This window comes from Rhinolophus sinicus, linkage group LG03 (assembly GCF_036562045.2).
Source record: "Rhinolophus sinicus isolate RSC01 linkage group LG03, ASM3656204v1, whole genome shotgun sequence".
NCBI lineage: Eukaryota > Metazoa > Chordata > Mammalia > Chiroptera > Rhinolophidae > Rhinolophus > Rhinolophus sinicus.
Window position 1 is genome coordinate 174,645,321 of NC_133753.1, and position 22,528 is coordinate 174,667,848.

General features: G+C 40.0%; 1 long non-coding RNA gene across 1 annotated transcript in view; it reads right to left on the reverse strand.

Annotated features, from left to right (window-relative positions):
• Positions 1–22,528, reverse strand: part of LOC141570435 (uncharacterized) — a 260,819-nt gene that overhangs the window by 128,837 nt on the left and 109,454 nt on the right. Inside the window, exons 2-3 of the long non-coding RNA XR_012494440.1 lie at positions 8,447–8,561; positions 6,392–6,478 (exon numbers count right to left, since the gene is read on the reverse strand). This is a non-coding gene — a long non-coding RNA (uncharacterized LOC141570435). The remainder of the gene's footprint in view (positions 1–6,391; positions 6,479–8,446; positions 8,562–22,528) is intronic.

Below are 22,528 nucleotides of genomic sequence, written 5' to 3' on the forward strand. Positions count from 1 at the left end.
GCAAGAGGTCGTGACTTGGGTGAAGAATTCATAGGAGAAAAATCACTGAAGCTGTGTTGCCAATGCACTACGAGCAGGCTACATGGACAGGAAGTGCTCATTTAAGGAGAACTTTATTGCTGGACATGAGAGATTGGGGCCAATGGTTCTACAGGAAATGGAGTCGCAAGAAATTCAAGCCAGAATTCGGGGTTTGGAGAGTTATGGCGATGTTCCAGAAGAAGATGACATGACTGTATTTGAATAAATGTAGATTTTTGTGCATGAATAAATGACTAATGTAGATTGTTGTACATGAATAAGTGTAGGTTGTTGTACATGAAAAAATAAGACATCCCCTGAAAATAAGCCCTAATGAATCTTTTGAAGCAAAAATTAACGAACACCTGGTTTTATTTTCGGGGAAATATGCTAAGCATTTAAACTGTGAGAAAATCATTGTGATGCCTGAGCAGGCAACAATGCTACTTGACAATTAAGATAATAACACTGGCCTATGAGTATGGTGCTCACTGCTGCATTCCGGTAAAATTTACAATAAAGTTAACTTGACAAATTTAGTGATTTTATATAGTATGTATGTAATATACATAATGACATGTATTACATAGTATCAACTTTAGTCATGATATATAATTATATATGGTATATTATATAACATATAATTACATATAATAAACCAATTTAGTGATTATATAAATTTGATCATACATAATTTATTTCATTATATATATTATACTCGTATGTACATACCTCCTGTTTGGCAGACAAAAAATAAGCAAAAATTGGAAAAATACAAAAATAGGCCACATGAATGACTTCAATTGATATCATCCAATCCAATGTCTAGTGTTTCTCCTCTGTTAGCCTTCCAGCATCAGTTTTCAGCATTGGTGACATTAGTTTACCCTGGTATCCTGTACTCTTTTATCTTGATCTTTCACATTCTATTTTTTCCCCTCATTTAGCACTATGGCCACCCTAATGTACTACCTTCTCCCACTCTCACCCTCGACCCCCAACACATGCATACACACACACACACACACACACACACACACACACACAAACAACTCCATGCTTTGGTGCCTTTGCTCTTGCTGTTTCTTCTAGAATACCCTTCCCACCTTTATTTGCCTGGAGAAATGTCACTTATCCTGTGAGACTCAAGCTGTCTCTCTGACAAATCTTCCTAAACTCTCAATTAGAAAAATGCCTTTCCTGTGTGCTTTCATCAGTGTTCTGTGCATACCTCTACCTTATCCCTCACCCTGTTCCATTCATGTTATCTGTTTACATCCTCTACCCAATTAACCAGAATGCAGTTAGTTAAGGATTTTCACTACTAGTCCTTAGTGACAAAGAGTTGGTGATTAATATTGCAGCACCAGAAAACAGGGTGTCATTAGTGGTGTTAACTCACGTCAGTAGCACCACTTGTAGAAGACCACCTTGTTTAGCTGGTAGATGCATTTAAGAACACTATTCAGTAACCCTCATCTCTGTCATTTCTTCTCCATCATTGTAAAATCCCCTCTGCATTTTTATTTTCCATTATGCTTTGACAATAACAAACTATGCCACCTTTCCTCACCCCTGGTAGGATACTTTTGGTCCCATAATCTGATCATCTATGGCAACAGTAAGACTTTTTTCTTTAAAACTTAGATTCATTTCAGATGTCTTTAATAGTGATTTGGTGAATAAAATCTGTTTTTACTTATTATGAAATTGAAAGTAAAGTATTTGATTTGTCAGGCTCAATCTTTTCCTTGAAAACATTTAATAAACTATTTGTGATGCACTTAATAAAAATTACATAAATAGATTCAAATTAGGCCTTGAGAGTTAATGCTTTCAACAAGTATTTTTTAAAAATGATAAATGAAATGGGAATTGCTAAATATTTGACAAACTTCTTCAGAGATGAGTAATTGTCTTTTCTCCTTCCTCTGTTCTGATTAAACTTTCCCAAACATACATTGTGGACATTTTTCAAATATATTCTCACACATTTTTTCCTCACCTACTGCTCTGACCCACTGCCACCATCCCTGCCAAAGCATCATAAGGTGTGTGCAGGTACCTTGCCACCGTCTCCAGCGCCTGCAGATATGTCACCACTATTGGACACACTTGTGTCTGCTGAGCTTGGCTGCCTCTGCCACCTCCCTACGCAGCGCTCTGCGTCCCTTCTAGACTTGGCTCCCACCACAGAGCACTGCCCCCACTCCTGCTGGTACTTCACTTTCACTATTGCTGATGTATCAAGGTTTTGGAGGAGGCAGAGTTTTTGCTGTGGTGAGTGTTGGGACGGAGGGGATTGTAATGGTGGCACCGGGTCTTCTGTTTTGAGATTTGGATCTCTGGTGTCGTTTGGTTTGCTGGGTGCGATTTAGCTTGGGACTTTTGGAGGGCTTTCTTTTCTTGCTTTGCCTCTTGGTGATTCTGCTTCCTATGCATTTACTGTGCAGGCCAGTTTCAGTGTTTCTATTTGCTTCGGCCTGGTGCTGGCCCTATGGCTTCGGTGGGGTTTTGCATCTGTGTGGGATCCATTCCTGGCTCCAACTTGAGTCTGTGTGGCATGTGTGGGGGCTATGATGGCCAGCTTGGCTGAGCCTTCCCCTACCCCCAACTGTGGACCAGGGCGGTTTGCATCCTTGTTGGAAAATGTAGAACTTGGGACCAGACAGGGACTCAATGCAGTAGTTTGCAGTATTTTCCAGCAGACTCTACCCAACTGACCCTTCTCTTTAATAAATTTTCCTTGTATGGTATATTTCTACCTGACTCATGAATTCTTTCATGGCCTGCAAGCGAGCAGACACAACAGTGAGGTGGGGGAACGTTGCCTCTCCACACAATGTAGCTTTACCCCCAGTGTCTCCCAGAGTTTTGACCCCCAGTCTCCTCTATCCCCTGTACTTAGACATGATTTCATGGAGGAACTGACTGAGAGATGCCACCCCTTAAAGGACCAGACTTATTCCTGGGACACATGTGTCCTGCCTCATTCCCTCCTTAGGACAACTTCTTCCCTAGAGAGTGTCTCCATCCCTCATGCACATAGATTTGGTAAACGTGCCCTTAGAGGCACCTGAATCAGGAATCTATCTAAGGTTTAGACTTGGACAAAGGATGACGCGCATATTTTTGTCCAGAATTTTGTCAAGGTGCAAAGTGAATATGAGCATTCAGTCAGGCATTGCAAGCCTGGTCTTCAGTTTATCATATCACCAGCAGATTCTCAGAATACATATTTAGCTTTTGTCAAGCTTCCTCCCAAAAGGACAATTTTTCTGAAATACAATTTAAAAAAAAACCTATAAGATTAGAATATTTTAAAAACATTTGAGCATGTGTTTCTGGAGGAAAAGCAGGAGAAGCTGGCATGGAAAATCTGAACATTCACAGGATTCGATCCAGATGATTTCTACTATTAAGGGAATTACTTAATGGCCATTCTCATGTACTTGTTTTGTCACTCTTTATTTAGCTTTGATGTGGACACACCAGCTTTGCTGTCTTTGATTATAAACGGAGCACTACTGGAAAATTGGGAGTTTGAAAACGAGCAACAATCGTGATTGCATAAATGGCAACAAAGGCTATATAAGGAAACATTTAAGGAGATAAATGTCTATATTTACATGAAACATATTTAGCATAAACTCACATCTGAAATGTATATATGTGCATGTAAATAGAATAGCTACTGGTAGACAAATATTTCGTTTTTACATATGACATCTATTAGGTGTTTTTCTGTGAAAGACTAGACATCAAGGGCTAGAAAAGACTGGAACAAACCATTTAATCCGTTTTCCTCCATTTAGGAAGGTCCTCTATATCGTGCATGAAATCTTAGATGATGCACTTAAGCAGTTTTCCAGCTTGGCAAATTGCTGGCATAACCACACAAACTATCAACTTTCTCTATGCTTATCCGTACCCATTAGTATCTCCTTGGTGTCCTGTAGGCAGGCATAATTGCAGCTACATATATTTCATGCATATAATTTTTTTCTTAAATGTTTGGTAGTACTCACAAATGAAACCATTTCAGTCTGGGATTTCCTTTGTGGGAAGATTTCTAATAATGTATTTGGATTCTTTAACAAATATAGGAACAATCGCAATTTCTATTTTTTAATTTTGATAATTTCAAAAAGTTATCTCTTTCAAGAAAATCATCCACAGCTCTAAATTGTAAAATGTATCATCATAAAATTATTTGTAATGTCCCCCTTATCATCCTCTTAATGTCTGTAGGGTCTGTACAGTTGTCACTTAATTTGCGTTTCTCTTTTTTCTTGATCTCTTCTTGTGGGTTTATTAATTTTATTAATACATTAAAGAACCAACTTTTGTTTTTATTGATATTCCCTACTTTTGCCAATTTTCTATTCCATTGAATATTGCTCTTTTCTGTATTATTTCTTTTCTACTTTTTTTTTTATTTTGCAAAAGTAACAAACTGATTTCTTTTTGGAAGGAATAAGCAAATGAAGAAAGAAAAAAATACATTATAGCGTAAAATCTTTATAGCTGTTAACAAAAATAATGAGAGATAAAGTCATTAAAATTAGGATCATTAGTGACTTTCATGATGTATCACTGTGTATAGGAAAGACTTGGAGTCAGACACATTTGAGTTCTGGTAATGGAATTTGTTATTTTCTTTTTGACTATCCAACACATGAACCCAACTTCCTTTATGTGAGCGTACACCCTATTCTCCAACACATACACACCCACCCACACACAAACTATGATTCTTGAAGGGAGGCAAAACCTATCTCCCACTATTGACATGAAAAATTCCAGACTTGCTTTCCCAAGAAAACGTGTAGCTAGGGTGCAGGCCCATGACCTATATTCTGCCAGTCAGAGGTATCTACCTCGTATCAGGAGACCACAAGAAATTCTCCCTGGTGGTAGCAAGAGTTGCAGAAATGTTAAGCTCCTGAGGCAGTAATGAGATTGGTGTTGATGAGGGCATCTAGTGTCCATTTGGCAGCGTCAGCAGTAAAAGCTATAATGTGCAGAGCTGCCAAAAGTGTCCTCACTCATCTACCTCTGGCTGGATGAGGATCACTCTTAGCTATACAGTCTGAAATCTATGTCTTGTCAGAGTTCTGCAAGCAACCTAACAACGTGATCAATTCATTCTCTGCTGAAATCAGCCAGCTTTAGTTTCTGCTGCTTGCAACTAGGAATTCCTCACTGCTATAGGCTGAATCCAAGCTCCACACCTACCTAGATGGGTGACTTTGACCAGGTTGTACAATGTTCTTGAACGTCTTTTTCCTCTACTATTAAATGAAAGAAATGATACCTATCTCAGTGCAGTTATAACTGGTAAACAAGACAACATACACAAAGTCCCTGATCTGTAGTTGATACTGAATAAATTTAATTCTATGAAAATAAAAATTTATAAGCCCCTAAAACATTGATTCAGTCTTATTCAAAATCATTCTTGAGTCATATGTTATGGATCACAAGGGCTAATAAAAAATTTTGGGGGAGAGATAAGCAGTGTAGCCTTTGCTGTCAAGATTTTAAGAATAAGAAAAGGCAAGAAGAAGATGCCAACTCAAGAGGGAACAGGGTTGAAATAATATTTTTTGTCTTTTTAGGAGTTGGAAGATCTGAACTTGCTTTTAAGAAGGAACTAATAAAGAAAGAACAGTTTGGACAGGACAAGACGCTGACAAAAGTGCTTTAAAGATATCAAGTCTCTGGATTAAAATCATCTTTGGTTGTAAAAATAAAGAAGATAGAGAATTATACATACCAGTTACTATAAGACACAAAGAATAAGAAGTATTATCCAGGTGGGGGAAGTTCCTGTTTAAGTTAAATCTATAAATACTCTGTATCTTGTCATCATAAAATTGAATTGTTTATTGAAAAAGGCAAGAAGCTCTCCTGTGATTTTCTGCTTCTAACCATGAAAGTTTTATAGTTATCTCCCATGGAATGTAAACCTTGACTACTAAGCTATGATTACTGCAAATCTTCCTTTACATAGTTATAAAAATTATATTTGGACACTTTATATTTATTATGAAAGTAATTTTTGCTAGAATATGTGTGTTGTAGCAAATGGAGTTTTACTCCCCTAAGTTATAATGTACAAACCAGTTTTGCGTTGCTGGTGAGCAACTCTATGAACTCATTAATTGCATTTTCTAATTCACTACCAAGTGGCAGACCTCTTTGTGTTGCTTTTCTCCTTGACAACCTGTTTTTAGAATTAAATTTGTGACTCTCACAGATTTGCTTCTAAACACAACATGAAGTGTCTCCCTGTTTTCTTCCTCTTCTACCTTTCAAGAGAGCGGTTTTGGTAGCGCAATAGGGATGATGTATGTGTGCTACTCACTGTTGAGTTGGCTCTGACTCCTGGCGACTCTGAATGAGTGATGTCCACAACTGTCCTGTCCTCAGCAGCCCTAATGGGGTTGATAGGCTGAAAGGGATTAGGGAGAAAACAGTAGTGAGGAAATGGAGGCAGGCCATTAGACACCACTTTAAAATGTTGGGGGTAAATGATAGGGCAGGCAGATAAGATGCTAACTCAAGAGAGAAGAGGGTTAAGACAAAACAAGAATTTCAGATGGGGAAGGCCTGCATTTGTTTGTAAGACAAGGAGCAGGAGCCCACAACAAAGGAGCAATTGAAAACTGAAGAGAGAGGGAATTAGAGTAATGAAACAAAACCTTGGAAAAACTCGGAAAATACAGGATCAGGGAAACATAGTATGGGACTGGCGTTTCAAGAGGGGGACAATATTTTTTCCTCTGAGACTAAAGAGAAGGAGCAGATGATGGAAAATTTAGGATGGACGTGAAAACTGACATTCAGATACCTTTAGCATATATTTCATTGACAGACAAGGGCAGAGAAGTTAGCTTGAGGGCTGGAGGAAAATGGAAAGTGTGTGGAAATTGTTCAAAGGAAAAGTGTGTGGAAATTGTTCAAAGGATAATGCTGTGGAGAAGCACTGAGTTGAATAAAATAATTATTGAGCTGCAGTGAGAATACAAATGAAATGCCAGTGGATCCAATTAGCAGAGTTCCTTGAATTTTTCTAACTACATGTGGGTGTAGAGAATCTCTAACAGCAGTCAAAATATGAGGGACACTGGTCTTTCCGTGAAGCTACAGAGCTTTTAGAAAAACCTAAGAATAAAACAGAAGCACATAGAATCAAAATAATAGAGCTTGGAGGGACGCTTGGGAGACAGTGGGGCCCAAGTATTGGCCTCCATGCAGAGATAGACGAACCACCTGCTGACAGCACTTGATGGTGAGACAGTGTCCCCTAAGAACCTGAAAATGAGAAATAAAAGTGTCCCCAACATTTTAAATTTTGAAATCAATACACAATAGATCCGAACAGAAATATGCATTGTCACCTTAATGATCAGAGTGGCTCTCAGGCATGCTCGATCGATGGTGTGATCTAGTTAAATATATTAACATATCTAAGGAAAGTGTTGACCAGTCTAAGAAACAGAGAAAAAGAGTACCATCCAAGGGATGGAGATGCTTTCACCAGTGGACTTTGAGTTTTCTTGTCCATCAACAAGATCATCCCTAAAATGGGGTGAGGAATGAGAGGCGGCCTTTGCCTCGTGCCATTCAATGATTCAGTCATGATTTGATGCTGACCTAGAGATATTCTCATCATAATTTGGCTATCTTCAATTGTAGGTCTTTCTACAGGGTGATAATATCCAAGTCCTGTGACATGAGCATTCTGGTCACTTTGATAATTATTTTTTTATGATAAATGTATTATCTGGTGACCAGTTTTGCACGTGATATGAACTTGGTTGAGGTTAGTCCATCTTTGAAAGCTAGATCACTGGGTAAGCTGATCATGGATTTCTGAATCTACATGGCTGAGGTTAGATGGAATTCAACAAAGTAAGGTTCTACCCTTCAAGTTTCATGGGAGACAATAAGGCTGGCCTCCCCCTGGTGAGAATGCACATCTGTCCACATAGCTTTTACCATCTTGAAGTAAAAATTGGTACACAGCAGACTGGACAGGGTCTAATATGTTTCGCCCTTACATGCCATATGGATGTCCTTTGCAAGCCCTCCAGATTGCCCTGGATGGTAGAGTCCCTTACTGCAAAGGAAAAATGTCCTGTGGTTGGCAGGGCAATTATAATGCTGAAATTGGGTCAATATCATTGTGTGCAGCCTTGGAGGAGCCAGTAGTCAGCAGTTCTGTGTTTCTTTTTTTTAAAAAAACTCCAGTCTGATGACTCTAGATTGGCCATTTCTATCTCTGCAAGAATCCAGTTAGCATTTTGCAGGTAATATAGAATATTACCTTCAAAGTGCCCACACAAGCTGTGCTCCCAAAAGATCTCCCCATCCCAAGGTACAAGTTTCTCTCTGGGCTCTGGGAAGTCTTACCTACCTGAAAAAATCCCAACTGTTTGCCAGGCAGGTTGGAATGCCTCCAGGAAGGGGTTCGTTTTTAATCTTAAGTGCTGACATTTTTGTGCATGACAGCTCTCTCCAAGTCCTTTGTCCTGCAAAAGATAAACACAGGGTATTCAGCATTTTCTAAAAACGTGCATCCATCTGGACGTACTCTAATTTTCTCTACCTCCAACTTTCACGCTGGAGTTTTTATGCATGTTGCGGGGTCAGGTGATGAAAGGAAGGGGATAGAAGGACTGTTATGTTTTTAACATAAAAACTATGATTGACCTGCCCAAGATTTTATCTAGCTATGTAACAAGAAAAGGGATAAATGAGTACAATAACGGAAACACTTGGGTTGTGGGTGGCCAATGACAGGGTTTGCCAGGGTGACCCAGGCAGGAAGTGGGAATTAGACGGGAGTATGAGACACAGATCAGGAGCTATAACGCATGAAAGGATGGAAGATGAGAGACCCATCACTCCCAAGAGAGAGTCAATGGAACTCAGACTCCAGGGAAACAAGAAGGGAAACAAGAAGGGAACACAAGACGTAACCACTGTGAGGGACATGGAATAGTGAGGAAGCCAGACAGAATGCTGGGGGCAGAAATGTCCCTGGGCTCGGCTTTGAAGAGATGGTGTAACCAATAAACATGGGATCCAGTGCAAAGTCTGACATGGGCTCTTCTGTGTAGAGAAAGCCTGTTTTTCTTAATCAGATCTTTATGAGCAAAGATATTTTATTAATAACAAATTACTTCTGATAAAACAAATGCATTACAAAATATGGAAATTTAATGAAGATAATATGAAGGAATTTTAAATTTTAAAAGAAATTTAGAAAGGTTTTTGTTGTCACTTAGATTGGACCCAGCGACCAGAGCAGGGCAGGGGTATGGGGTGGGCTTTATGGTTCCTTCCTTCACCCTGTTGCTTCTGAGTCTTTAGAAAATCTTTGGGATCCTTCTGACCCCCCCCCCCCCATGAAAGCTTGTGCTCTGGCGCCAGTGGTGCTGGGGATCATCACAGGGACCGCTCCCGCCCACGCCACGTTAGGAGCCACACTCTACCCAGCGTTTCCCAGCAATAAGCCTTGACAATGACCATGATCAACACTCACCTGGGCTTCTCAAGTCCACAGTTCTCTTATCTTAATAGCACTCACTGCTCTGTGAGTGCAGCACAATGGTTACCAACGAGACTGCCTAGCATTGGACTCTGGTTCCTGTACTGAGTCACTTGGAATAACCAACACACAATAGCTTAAATAGTCAAGAAGTCAGAACATGAGACAGTTCCAGGGTTGTTTCCACGACTGAAAGATGTGGTCAGAAACCTAGGCCCTTTTCAGCTTTCCATCCTTTCCAGTGTGTTAGATCACTGTCTCATTTCTAGGTGCTTTCTTTTCAGAAAGAAAAATGTTTCTCAGAACCATGCCCCTTCCCCCACCCCCTCCCACCAAGTTGGTTTCCCTGTACATCTGCCAGAACAGGATCACCCTAACTGTAGAAACATTTGAAAAGTAAACATATGCCATTTAAAGCTCTGTTATGGGAAGCAAATTTTGCCTTCAAAGAAAAGAGAAGAAATGACTGTGGGTAGGCAATTGTATCTGTTATCTATTGCCACAATATGCTGCATAACAAGTCACCCTATAACTCAGTGGCCAAGAACAACAATTTATTATTTTTCATTAATCTCTGGGTTGGGTTGGCTGGACAGTTCTGCTGATCTGAGCCAGGGTCAGACAATCTTAGCTGGGCTTGCTCATGGGTCTATAGCAGGTTGAATGATGGGTTGGCTAGGGGCTGGCTGGTCTAGAATGGCCTCAGCTAGGATGACTCATCTCAGCTCCACGTGGCCTCTCATCCTCTAGAAGACTAGCCCAGGCTTGTTCTCATAGTGGACGCAGGGGCTCAAAAGACAAAGCAGAAGCATGCAAGTCTTCTTGAGGCCTGAGCACCTCACACAGTCACTCACACCATATCTATTGGCCAGAGAGAGTCACAAGGCCATCTCCAATTCAAGGGTTAGGAGAAGAGACTTTGTCCTTTTATGAGAGGAGTGGCAGTCACATTGCAAGGGATGTAGATACACATGAGGAAGAACTGGGGCTATTTCTGCAATCAATCTATGGCGGCAATCAATACAGCTTTCTGTAGGCTTTTATTATACTGTGTTTCCCCAAAAATAAGACAGGGACCATCAGCTCTAATGCATCTTTTGGAGCAAAAATGAATATGAGACCCAGTCTTATATTATATTACATTATATAAGACCTGGTCTTATATGAGACTTGATCTTATTACATATTATATTATATTATATAAGACCCGGTCTTATAGTAAAATAAGACCGGGACTTATATTAATTTTTGGTACAAAAGACATATTAGAGCTGATGGTCCGGCTAGGTCTTATTTTCAGGGAAACAGGGTATGTACGATCATGAATAAGTTACTTAACCTCTCAGCCTCAATTTTCCCATCTGAAAAATAGGAATAATAAAATCTAACTCATAGGGTTATTATGAGAATTATATATGTATCAATGTGTGTCAAAGAGCTTACAAGAACGTCTTCACTCGGAAAGTTACCATGTACTAACTAATGCTCGCCCTTATGTTTATTGGCCAATGACTGATCACAGCATTCCTGGTCTTAACTACCTTATGAACAGAATCATAACTAACTAGAAATTCTGATGCTCAGGACAAAGAGCATGAATTTCACCCTAACATGTCTTCAGATTCCATTTGCAATTCATGATACTGCTCACAGATTGGTCTTAGGGACAGTGTTGTCCCAAGAGCTAATTTAATTAATTCTTGCTAAGTAGGATCTAACTCAGTTGTTTCTTTTGACTAACAAAGGGCTTATTTGCTGTCAACATATGAATGTCACTAATACTTAAATTACACACTTTCTGAAGTAATTAGCTCACATTTTTGTCCCCTGTAAATCTGGAGGTCCCCAGGGGCAAGGCCTGGTTAGTGTGGCCGCACTTGCTGCACTGCCTTCAGAGTGTGCTAAACGGAGCAGGTGGGGAGAAAAGCAGGGAGAACATTTGCTGGGAGCACATCTTTGCCTGCAGGGCTCTACTTCCTAAGTGTCCGGGCAGGCACCCCAAGCACAGAATTGGGGTGAGCTCAGGCCAGCATAGCTATCGACTAGGCTCTTGCTCTTCTAGGCCAGATAAATGAGGAAGCAGATTAATCCAGCACCGAAATGTGAAACAAACCCATTTGCCCTTGACCCACAGTTTAGAGTACACTGTCTGCACAGTTTTACAGAACTCAGTACTCACATACAAATACATATGCATATACATATACATTAGCCCTACAACACACAAATATACTCATATGAACATATATAAAAGAAACAAAAGTCTCCTGAAACAGTATCTACCTTTTGTATATGCAGTACCCTCTGGTATTTCCTCATCTATTACATTCTTTTTCATTTGTATTTTAATTTTTTGAAATATTGCTCGTGACCAATGAAATTGGCTGGGAAATGTTTGAACTCTTTTGAAAAAAAAACACTGACTTATGTGGTATAATGTGAGAAGCACTGAACAAAACTTCTCTCTTTTTCCAGAAGTTTTCTCTGCACCAAGAGTCAGAAGGTTCTGTGGCTGAAGCAGTCTTGAACAGTGATTATGAGCAAGGAGTCTGCAGGAAGAAAGCTTGGGTTCAAACTCTAGCCCGTCCACTTGTTAACAGTGTGACCCTAGTGGAGTTGTTTAATCCCTCTAGCTTTGGTTTCCTCCTGAAAAATGTGGAGATGATATTATCCTTTCATCATTGTTGTGAAGATTAAATGAAGTCACTTGGCACAGAACCTAACACAAAGTAAGTTGGGTAAATATTACCTATTACTATTTCCTCAAGAGGTGTTGTCAGCCTTTAACCCCCTGGTGAAGCTATCTGGTCCAACATTTTTCTAGTGGGGGACCAGCAGGCATGGTGGTGCATTGTGGGACACAACACAAGTCTTGGTACAGAAAGGTCAGCACATCAGGGCAGCCCTAGATGGGACCAGTTGGAGGGGCGGGGGACACTGACATATGGGTGGGGGTAGGGGGGAGAAGTTCCACCACCCAGGAGAGGTTCTGAAGAAAGAAATAAGTGGGTGGAGGCTGGCAGCTTCTGTATAGATGTTGTCTAGGTCTTTGTTCTTGTGGGTTACTGAAAAAGTTTTTTACAGGTCTCCATGAAGGAGATATAGATAGATGCCTCTCTTTCCAAAAGTGTAGCTCTAGAGTATATACGACTGAACTTTCAACAAATGCATTAAAACCCAGCTCTCCATGCTAACTTTTGTGCAAATTAGAAAGAACGACCTCTCTGGGAAAGGTGGCCCTACCCAGGACATGCAGCCTAATGAGGAAATGGGGGGCTAGTCCTCAGATCCCTCCGCTGGGTGCCCTTGTGTAGTGCCCAACCTGCTCAGTCATCCTCGGTGCCCCTGCTGGAACGCTACTAACTGAAAAGTTCCTTCATTTCGGGAGGCCCCTTCCAGGATTGCCTTCAAACTCCGGGGAATATTCATTGACTATTCCCTATGGTAGCGAATCCTCAACTGTTCAAGCTAAATTTAATTTGGGAAACAATCAAAATTATTTTGATTCCAGAGGTGGCAACAATGAAAATGTGCCACGCAGACCTCCAGCTGCTGGGAGCATAACTGACTGATGGCCCGCTGCTGTCCCTTGGGGTCCACTGTACTTCTGCCATGAGGCTGTCAGACAATGACTGAGCATGGTGGAAAATGAAGGCAGGCGCTTCCAGCAGCACATGGGACTCAAGGGCTCTCCATCGGCCTAGCTGAGCATTTCTTAAAACTGCTGCAGTGTGATATTCTTCCCACCCAGGCTTTCTTCCTTCCCTCTCTCTTTCCACAGGTGCCAGACCTGCAACACCGTCTGAAGGCTCTTCATGCCTTTCTTGTTTTCTCCTTTTCCTTGCACATCTAATACCTTCTTGTCATCTGCTTCTCAGCAGACACAGGCTACAGTACCAGCTTTAGCGAAAAGGGGGGTGGTCATTCTGCCTAATACATATTTAGGGAAAATGCTAGAAATGGCTATAAAAATACTCGTAAGTAAGATGAATGTTCTTGTGCAACCGATCAAAAGGGATCAATGAATATGGGTTCACCACTGAAGGAGTGAAAACGTTCTGAAATAAAATAACACCATCTTCTATAGTTTGGCCTATACTCCTAGCTCAGGAGTATAGAGTGGGCCTCCAAGTTATTCTTGGGAGTGCCCAAGGAGATTCCTCCTATGTTCCTGTCTTGTTCTTGTTCTTCCCTGGCTCGCACTTCTTCACCCCTATCTGCAAAGCCACTGGGGAAAGTCCCATTACTTCCACTGCCTATACTGGGCCCAACTGGGCCCCAGGGGCTACTTCAAGATGCTCCCAATTTTCTAATTCCTCTTGAACCAGAACAGGGCCAGGTCATGTGAAGAGGCCAGGAGAGAAGAAGGGGGAGGGTTGTCGCCTCTCCAACTCCATGCCATAGTTTTGACTTGGACCTACCTGTAAGTATCTCTTGAGACTAGATAAGAGATGTTTAATCAGATTCTGCTACTCATGTCTTTTAATCACAAGTTGCTCAAAATCAGTCCAGGGACCCAGGTAGGGACAGATACCTTCCACCCCAGATAAAATTTTCTATTTACATCCTCATCCAAACTCTTTGGGCCTTCTCTAGGCACCAAACAACAAAACTAAAGATGCTTTAAATATGAAATGATGTATCAACTTTATTTTCTTATTTTCTGTATGCTTGATGCTCTGGCATCTGGAGCCTTGCTGATCCGGAGAAACTGTCCCTCTGAGGGCTAATTCTAAGAGATAGCAAATAACTCCCCTAAGAGCATGCCTGTCATCGTATCTCCACATAGCTCCAAATTTTATCTCCAAAATGAACACAACTGCCAATAGAATTAAATCAATTGAGAAGATGTACATGAGACACTACGCATATGTAAACAAAAGAGGGCTATTCAAATATAATGAACGAGCCAAACCAGAGCCCAGGCCTACCAACTACCACCTTTATTAGAGTCTCACAGGTTGAGCCTCTATTGCCTGCCCTGAATATTCTAAGGCCAAGTACCAGGCAACTAGGGACAGTCCCTACATCCCAAAGACTGCTGAAACTATTCAAACTAACCAACCCTAAATCTGCCTTGCTTGTTTAGCCAGCTTTGCCCAATTTTTCCCACAAAAACCACAATAAAATTTCTTACTCATGCTTTCCCCTCATTCCTTCTGTCTCCTGACTCTGGTGCTTCCCCGTGTGGCCCCACAAGGCATGGCACACCCCCTCCTTTTGGGGACTGTGAGTGACAAACTATCTTTTCAATGGCCATCGTTTTCTGATCTGCTGGCCTCACCGTAACGAACTAATAATAAAATCTGCATTTTAAAACACATGGATGTTGGGGGGATTTCAATATGAGGGCATCTATACTAGGAAAAGCCCCACCCAATGTCTGTTATATTTGAATAGCCCTCTTGTTTACAAAGTATCTCTTGTACACCATCTTAATTCCTTTAATTCTATTAGCAATTGCCTTCATTTTAGAGACAAATTTTGGAGTTATTTCAGCAGTGGGAATATTACTAAAAGAAATCTATATTTTCCATGAGGCTGGGTGTGAGGTACAGGGACAGAAGGCAAAGCCCAGGTTCTGTAGTGTTGGTTCTAAAGAGGTCTCAAAACACATACCAATAAAACAACAATCACAACCTCTAATAGTTTGTATCCTATGTGCCAGGTACCAGTGTAGGTAATTTCCATACTTAACTCATTTAATCCTCATATCAGGGCTGATGTTGATACCCAAAGTACCAACAATTATTTGCCCTGTCTTACAGAGGATCTGAAATTAACAGGTTGAAAATTTATTTCTGTCATACAATGTTAGAGCTGCAAAAACCTTTAGAGACCAACTCTTGTGACTTTACAGATGAGGTGAATAATGCTTATGTGTTCTGTTCTACTGCACCTGAAACTTCTGTTATTTTTGAGCACACTCCTCAAATATGTCATATGAACCCTGATTTTGCTAAGTGAGTTCCGATTCCTGTGACCTCTAGCCCAGCTATGTCATATAAGGGAAGTGACACCTACTATAGCAATCTCAAACCCTATAATCTATCACACATATGAAAGCACTAAAGGGAAATGTGTTACAATAACCAAACACACCTAGTGTATATCACAAGGCTTGCATAAATATTTCCCATTTACGCTATTTTGAGAACTGGCTTCTAGCCCAGTTCCGACAAGAGTGTTCCAGATTAAGTGTAAGGCCATGTGAACATGGTAATTGAAAATACAATTTTCCCCCCAGAGGGCTATTAGTTATGAGTTTACTTTTCTGTGTGTGTGAGATCTCCTTTTGAGTATTTATGAAATATGGATTCTGCAACTGTGTCACTTCCCAGAAAAAAATGTGTGTCCTATTAGGTTTCTAGAAGACAGGGGTATGTTGACTCTAATCAGCCTTCCCTCAGAAGATTCTGCAGAAGCTGAGCCCAGAAGCCCCCCTTAGACTACCTCTCATGTAGCAACCGCCTCACTCTTGGCAACGGAACAGACACTTTGCTCTACTCAACCCTGGTGATGTCAGTCGCGTTAATAAGCTAAGGGTCCCAGACAATGCTAGTCACAACAGAGCCATCTCAAAGCCAGCTCCAGGGGCTCTAGGAGCTCAGTTCCTAGACACAATCCCATTGCGTTTTTGGACTGGAGCCCTTGAAGGCATGGTTCTATCCCTGGGCATAGCCTGTCTTAGGATCAAACCCACTGACAAATGACAACCTGCTACATTCATTTTGCTGGGATGTTCTGAGCAAGATGGTAATCACATTTCGATGACTTGGATGAGCTCCATCTTCCTCCCCACCCGTCTATGCTTCTGCACCAAACCTACAACTTAAAGGACAGTACTCGGGATATGATGTTTTCTAAGACTGAACAGCTGGCTTAGCTCTATTAAATTGCAGCTTTATATTAATACACTCTATACTTCTCCCTGTCAATCAAGGAAAACAACAATATACCAAAGAACGGGAGAGAAGGTTTTGGGATTCTTTTAAATTATGCCCAAAGGTTTCTAATTAGAATTCTGAAGGAGCAAAGGATCTTGGTCTAAAGTCACTGAGTGTGTATGCCAAGTAAATTCATTGGATTCTTTGGCATATTGTTTGTGCTTTGGATTCTTCCAATTAGAATTATTTACTGCATCAAATAAAGTTATAACTTTGATTTTCAATGTACACTCATTCCATAAATCCATCAGAAAAAGCATAATATCATTTATGGTCGTAATTCAACGTGCTTTCTCAGTTATAAGGTACCCGATCCAACCGGTTGTTCCTCTAGGTGTCCACTTCACTACTTTAATACATTGATTGGTTCAGCCAGGAACACAGCAGCATGTCTGCACTCAGCCCCCTCCCTCCTGCCCCAATTTTCATCTGAATCCATAAGTTTAGGGGCTCGGAAAAGAGGAAAATTCTAAGTAAACCCAGAAAATATCACTTATTGAGTTTCTCACAGGCTGTGTGCATTTAAAAGAGGTCATCACACAGACGCCCTTGCAGAAAACTGTCCAGAGGAGTGGATTGGGCAGCATGTCAGTGATTCTTTACTGAAGCCCAACTGCACACTCAGCACTAAGGGCCACACTAATGGGAACAATACTGGAAAACGGGGAATCAGTCACTCGCCATTGTGAACTTTGTTTTCCTATTTTACTTTGCTTTGTTTTTTATATTATACAGACATGGCCAGAACTTGAACCTGCATTGCCTGGACAAGACCATGAATAGCTAACTGCTTCAACCAGGAAGATACGCCAGATACACCCAGGTCCTTGTTCTCTACCTGCTCCCACCCCAAGAAAAGTCTGTGCTTCCTAGCACAATCCGGCAATGGCTTTTCCTGCATTTTCTGGCAGGGAATATGGAAAAGAATATACATGGAAAATGTGTGTGTGTGATGGTTTATTTATTTTTTTAAAGGATTTTTCTATCTTTCAGCTTCCAGGATAACCATTCCAGCTCTATTTATTTGCTAGGTTCTAGAATTCTCCTACAAATTAGAGTTTCAAGGCTGATCTCCAACAAGCTTTTTTTTTTTGAGGTATAATTGACATAGAACATTATATTAGTTTCAGTTGTACAATGTAATGATTTCATATTTGCGTACACTGTGAATGATTACCATTGTAAGTCTAGTTACCATCCTTCGCCGTACGAAGTCACAAATTTTTTTTTCTTGTGATGAGAACTTTTAAAATTTACTCTCTTGGCATCTTTCAAATATATACTACGATATCACTGACTACAGTCCCCATGCTGTACACTACATCCCCATCACTTATTTATTTTATAACTGGAAGTTTGTACCTCATGACGCCCTTCACCCATTTTGCTCACCCCCCAACCTCCTTTGGTTATTCTGCCAGTGAGAGTCAAAGCGAAAAAACAAAATTGGACCAAGTCCTTGAAGGAGGGATTTGTTCCTTTAGGCTTAATTCTCTAATTGTTCAGAATAAGGGTGTGGTGAATAGAAACCAAAAGGAAAGTTTATTTAGGCTAAAAATGCAAAGACAGAGGAAAGGAAATACATACTGATTTGGAAGTAGATTTAGATGAGGATTAGCAGCTGCCTTGTCTCTTTCGATGAAAGGGCTTTAACTAACAGCAAGAGGAATTGAGGACACATCTCAGGAAAAACTTCCTGACCCTTGTAAGTCCTGGCAATGTCTTACCAAAAGGGATTGCCTGGTATACCTCTAGATTTTTTTTTTTAAATAAAATTGTCTTTTTGTTGTTCTTATTCATTCCAAATTGTAGAAGTTTTAAACTTTTGTTCTTTTCTTCATTACTCAAGTAATACATGTTTATTGTAAAAAAAAAAAAAAAAAGTGGAAAATACTGATAAGCACTGAGAAAAAATTATCTGTAATTCTACCACCCAGAGATAAGCTCTGTTATCATTCTGGGGCATGTGGTTTCAGACATTTTTCTCTGTGAGGCTGGTTAAGCAAATGCTGGTACAGTCATAAAATGTATCTGCTAAGAATGATACATACGTGGTGCACTGACTTTGGGCCTTGGCCTCGATGTTTATCCAAAATTTTCTCTTTGGTTTCATCTCTGGCCTTGGCCTTGGCAAGCGAAAGAACTGAATGCCCACTTTATCATCTGGCAACCCTGAACTCACGTATGTTCAGTGATTGGGTGGTGCAATAGATTACTATCATATCCAGCCTATAATAATGTCAGTAACTTGAACAAGACATAGTCAGATTTTGAATTGATATCTGAATAGTCACCTAAAAATATACATAAGCATTTTAGATATATCCCAGAGGGGAAATCTCTATATGTGCTTTACGTATTAAAATTCTAACAGCTGGAGTACAAAATATTGCAAGTATAAATATAAATATATAATAGCAACTACAAATATATACAAAATGGAAAAATATATGAGTAAAATACTACAATAATTAAGAATGATTACAAAAGTTATTTAAATTGCATGTACTAAAATAATTATCAGAAACTTTTAAAAAGTTAAATAAGGAAATAGTTTGCAAATACTAAACTATTAACACAATATTAAAATAGAATAAACTAATGCAAATATTAATAGAGAATGAATTAGCTAGATAACTTAGGAAGCTAATGATATCTTTTCTAACCCAAGCATGCTTATAACAATTTCAATAATAAAATAAGGCAGACTAATATTCAGCTACTTAATTCTACTTGGTCATGATTTTTTTAAAGAAAAATTTGTTTTGGAATTCTTCACCTTTTTTTTTAAAGTGAATTAAAACTGCTGTGTAAACTCCACCACCTTAAAATTTCACAAGGAGAAAAAGTTCCCAAATCATGGACCATAACATCTTTCCCAGACATAAGAAATATAAAGAGTATAAATTATAGAACAAGTTGTTAGAGAAAAATGGGCCCACATGACATATTTTGTTTTCACTAATCCAATTTTCAAACCATAAACTTTCTAAGAATTCTCTAAGAAGGCAATGCCTTATAGTCCTTGAGCTTATAGAAGTTATAATTTTAAATAAAAAGCTTATTGAAATCATTACTATAGCTAACAGTCCTTTTTGGCAGACAAAGATAAAGAACTTTTGAGATTTGCTAATGTTATGAATCTTGGATAAAAAGCTCCTTCTAGAAAACACAGTGTTGGAACCGTTGCCTGAATTATATTCTGCTGTGCACAAATGGTTGGTGACATTAGTATATGTGCCAATTGAAAGTGGCCCTCTCTTTAGTATTGAAATATGTAGTGGCTGAAAGAACTGTCTAGCAGTTGCCAGCTCTAAGAAACTACTATAATCTTTCTAGAATACAATAACAATTTAAAAAATTTTAACTATTAAATATTAACAATGGAACTATGATAACTGAAACATTTGCACATAATTTCAGATTTCTTCTTACAGTCCAGAAATTCTTTCAATGATCATGATATTTGACCATAGTCTCTGCTTCAGCAGAATGCTTATTTTTATCTTCAGTCATTTGCGATTTAGAATTATAATCAGTGTGTCCTGAATATATAAGTATTATATGTTTGAGACAGTAAGATGTGTGTCTCACTGTTAGGATGCTTGCAATTGCATGAAACAGACATCCTTAGCCAAACTGGCTTTTAAAAAAGTGGTAAGAGGAAGAGAATTGGCTCACATATGTGAAGAGTCGGAGGTGGTGCATAATAGTTGCTTCAGACAAGGTTTTATTCAGGGCTCAAGGATGTGAAGAGCACTTGGTTTCTCTCTCTCCACTTCCCATCTCTACTTCTTAGCTCCCTAAGCTCCATCCTCAAGCTCCCTCTTTAGGGTTCAAAGGTGGCTGCCACCGACTCCTATAGCCATTTGCTTCCACATTTCCAAACAGATAAGAAGCAAGACTATCTTTGACCCAGTGGTTCCCAAGAAAAGCCATGAGGTACACCTTGCTAGATGTATGCTTACATGGTTTGTGTGTCTCTGCAACATCACTGTGGCCAGGGGGATACCACACGATTATTTGCTTAAATCAACTAGTTTGCATCACTGGAGGTGGGAAAAGGTCAATGGGGAAGTAGTGGTTTCCCAAAAAAGTTATATCATTACCAAGAATTAGGAAAAATTGATGTTGGCCAGCAAACAGTGTTAAACACAACATGGAACTATGTTTTCCATTGTTAAATAAAATATGATTCTAAAATGCTATATAGAGCAGGACCCCAGTTTTGATGTATAGCTTTCAATACAAACATCTTTAAGATTCATATATTTAACCAATCTCCTAACTGGATTTATAGCTGTTTGTACAATTTGATTATTAGGATCAATACTCCAACTAGCACAATTGTACATAAATTCTTGCACATGTCATGAAAATGGTGGCATGAAATGAGCCTCTTGAAATCTCCCCTGGAATTTACAACAAATTGAACAACTATAACTCCACAAAGCACTCCCTGCACAGCAGACAGGCAAGACGAAGAGGTACACTACTGAAATCATCTAAAGGTGGGGAAACTGCATGACTAGGGGAGGAAGGAAGGGAGAAGTGCAGAGATGGGGTTGTATGAGAGCAGGACTCAGACCTAGCTCACAACTCTGAGCTCCCTGCATTCTGGAACTATGACAGCTGTGAGAGAGGGAAGAACTCGGACTGCTAAGGCTCCACTTATGGCCCACAGGGCTGAGGGGACAGCATATAATACGAATGAACCCAACGCTCATGGCAGAGACCTCAGAGCAAAGACTGAGGGAAGAAGGCTGAAAACGGTGGTTTAAGCCCTCATTGCCGAGCAGAGAATGGAAGCCTTAGGCACTGAGACTAGCTGCCTACTCCCTACCCTCCCAGAGCTCGCCCCGCCCCCACCTGCCCGGTGCTAGAAGTGGAACAGTAGCAGTGTCAGATCAAAATAACAGAATATTTGCAGTTCTGAGAACTGTGGTCCGCAGACACGGACTCGCAAACCCAGCTAGTGCCGGCAAAGAGGGAGAGCTGTAGAAGCAGGACTGGCTGTCGTGGTCACCACCACATTGCTCTGGGCCACCTCTCACAACTGATCCTGCCCTTGTCTCCACCTATCTGGGCGGATCCCCACAGGTGTAAACAGAACTGCTATAACACATGGGCTCTGAATCTGGTGCAGGAAGAGCTTTGGAACTTCAGAAGCTCTCCACATCCCACCACAGAGGCGGTACCCTATGACCCAGGCAAACTGTTCACAGAGGAGAAGCTCACCTTCCAGAGATCCCCCCATTGTGTGAGAAGCTGGAATAGTGCAGAGAAAATATAACACTACAGTGTGAGAGATAATAAAAGGCTATAGTCGGAGAGAAAATAAAACACTCTACCAACACCTACTGGAAAACAAAAAAAGCCATCTTTCTATCAACCTGTTGCAGAACCCACTCTTGTAGATGTCTAGGAAGAGAAATAATAAATCAGTAATAGCCATGAATAACCAAGGTAACAAGACAGCTCAGAAAAAAAATGAAAAGTCCCCAGAAAATGAACTTAAAAACATGGAAATATGTGACTTAAATGACAGAGAATAAAACTCAATGAGATGCAAGAAAACACAGACAGGCAATTTAATAAACTCAGAAATACAATCCAAGAACAAAATAAGTATTTTACCAAAGAGATTGACATTTTAAAAAGAACCAAAAGAATTTCTGGAGATTAAGAACTCAATAAAAGAAATGAAGAATGAAATAGCCAGCTTAGGTAGTAGAGTTGACCAGATGGAGGAAAGAATCAGTGACATCGAAGATAGAAATCTGGAAATGACATGGATGGAAGAAGAAAGACAGTTGAGACTTAAAAGAAATGAAAGAGCTCTACAATAATTTTCTGACTCCATCAGAAAGAGCAATATAAGAATAATGGACATACCAGAAGGAGAAGAAAGAGAGAAGGGAACAGAGAATATATTCAAACAAATTGTCGATGAGAACTTCCGAAACTTTTGGACAGAACTGGATCCTCGAATCCAAGA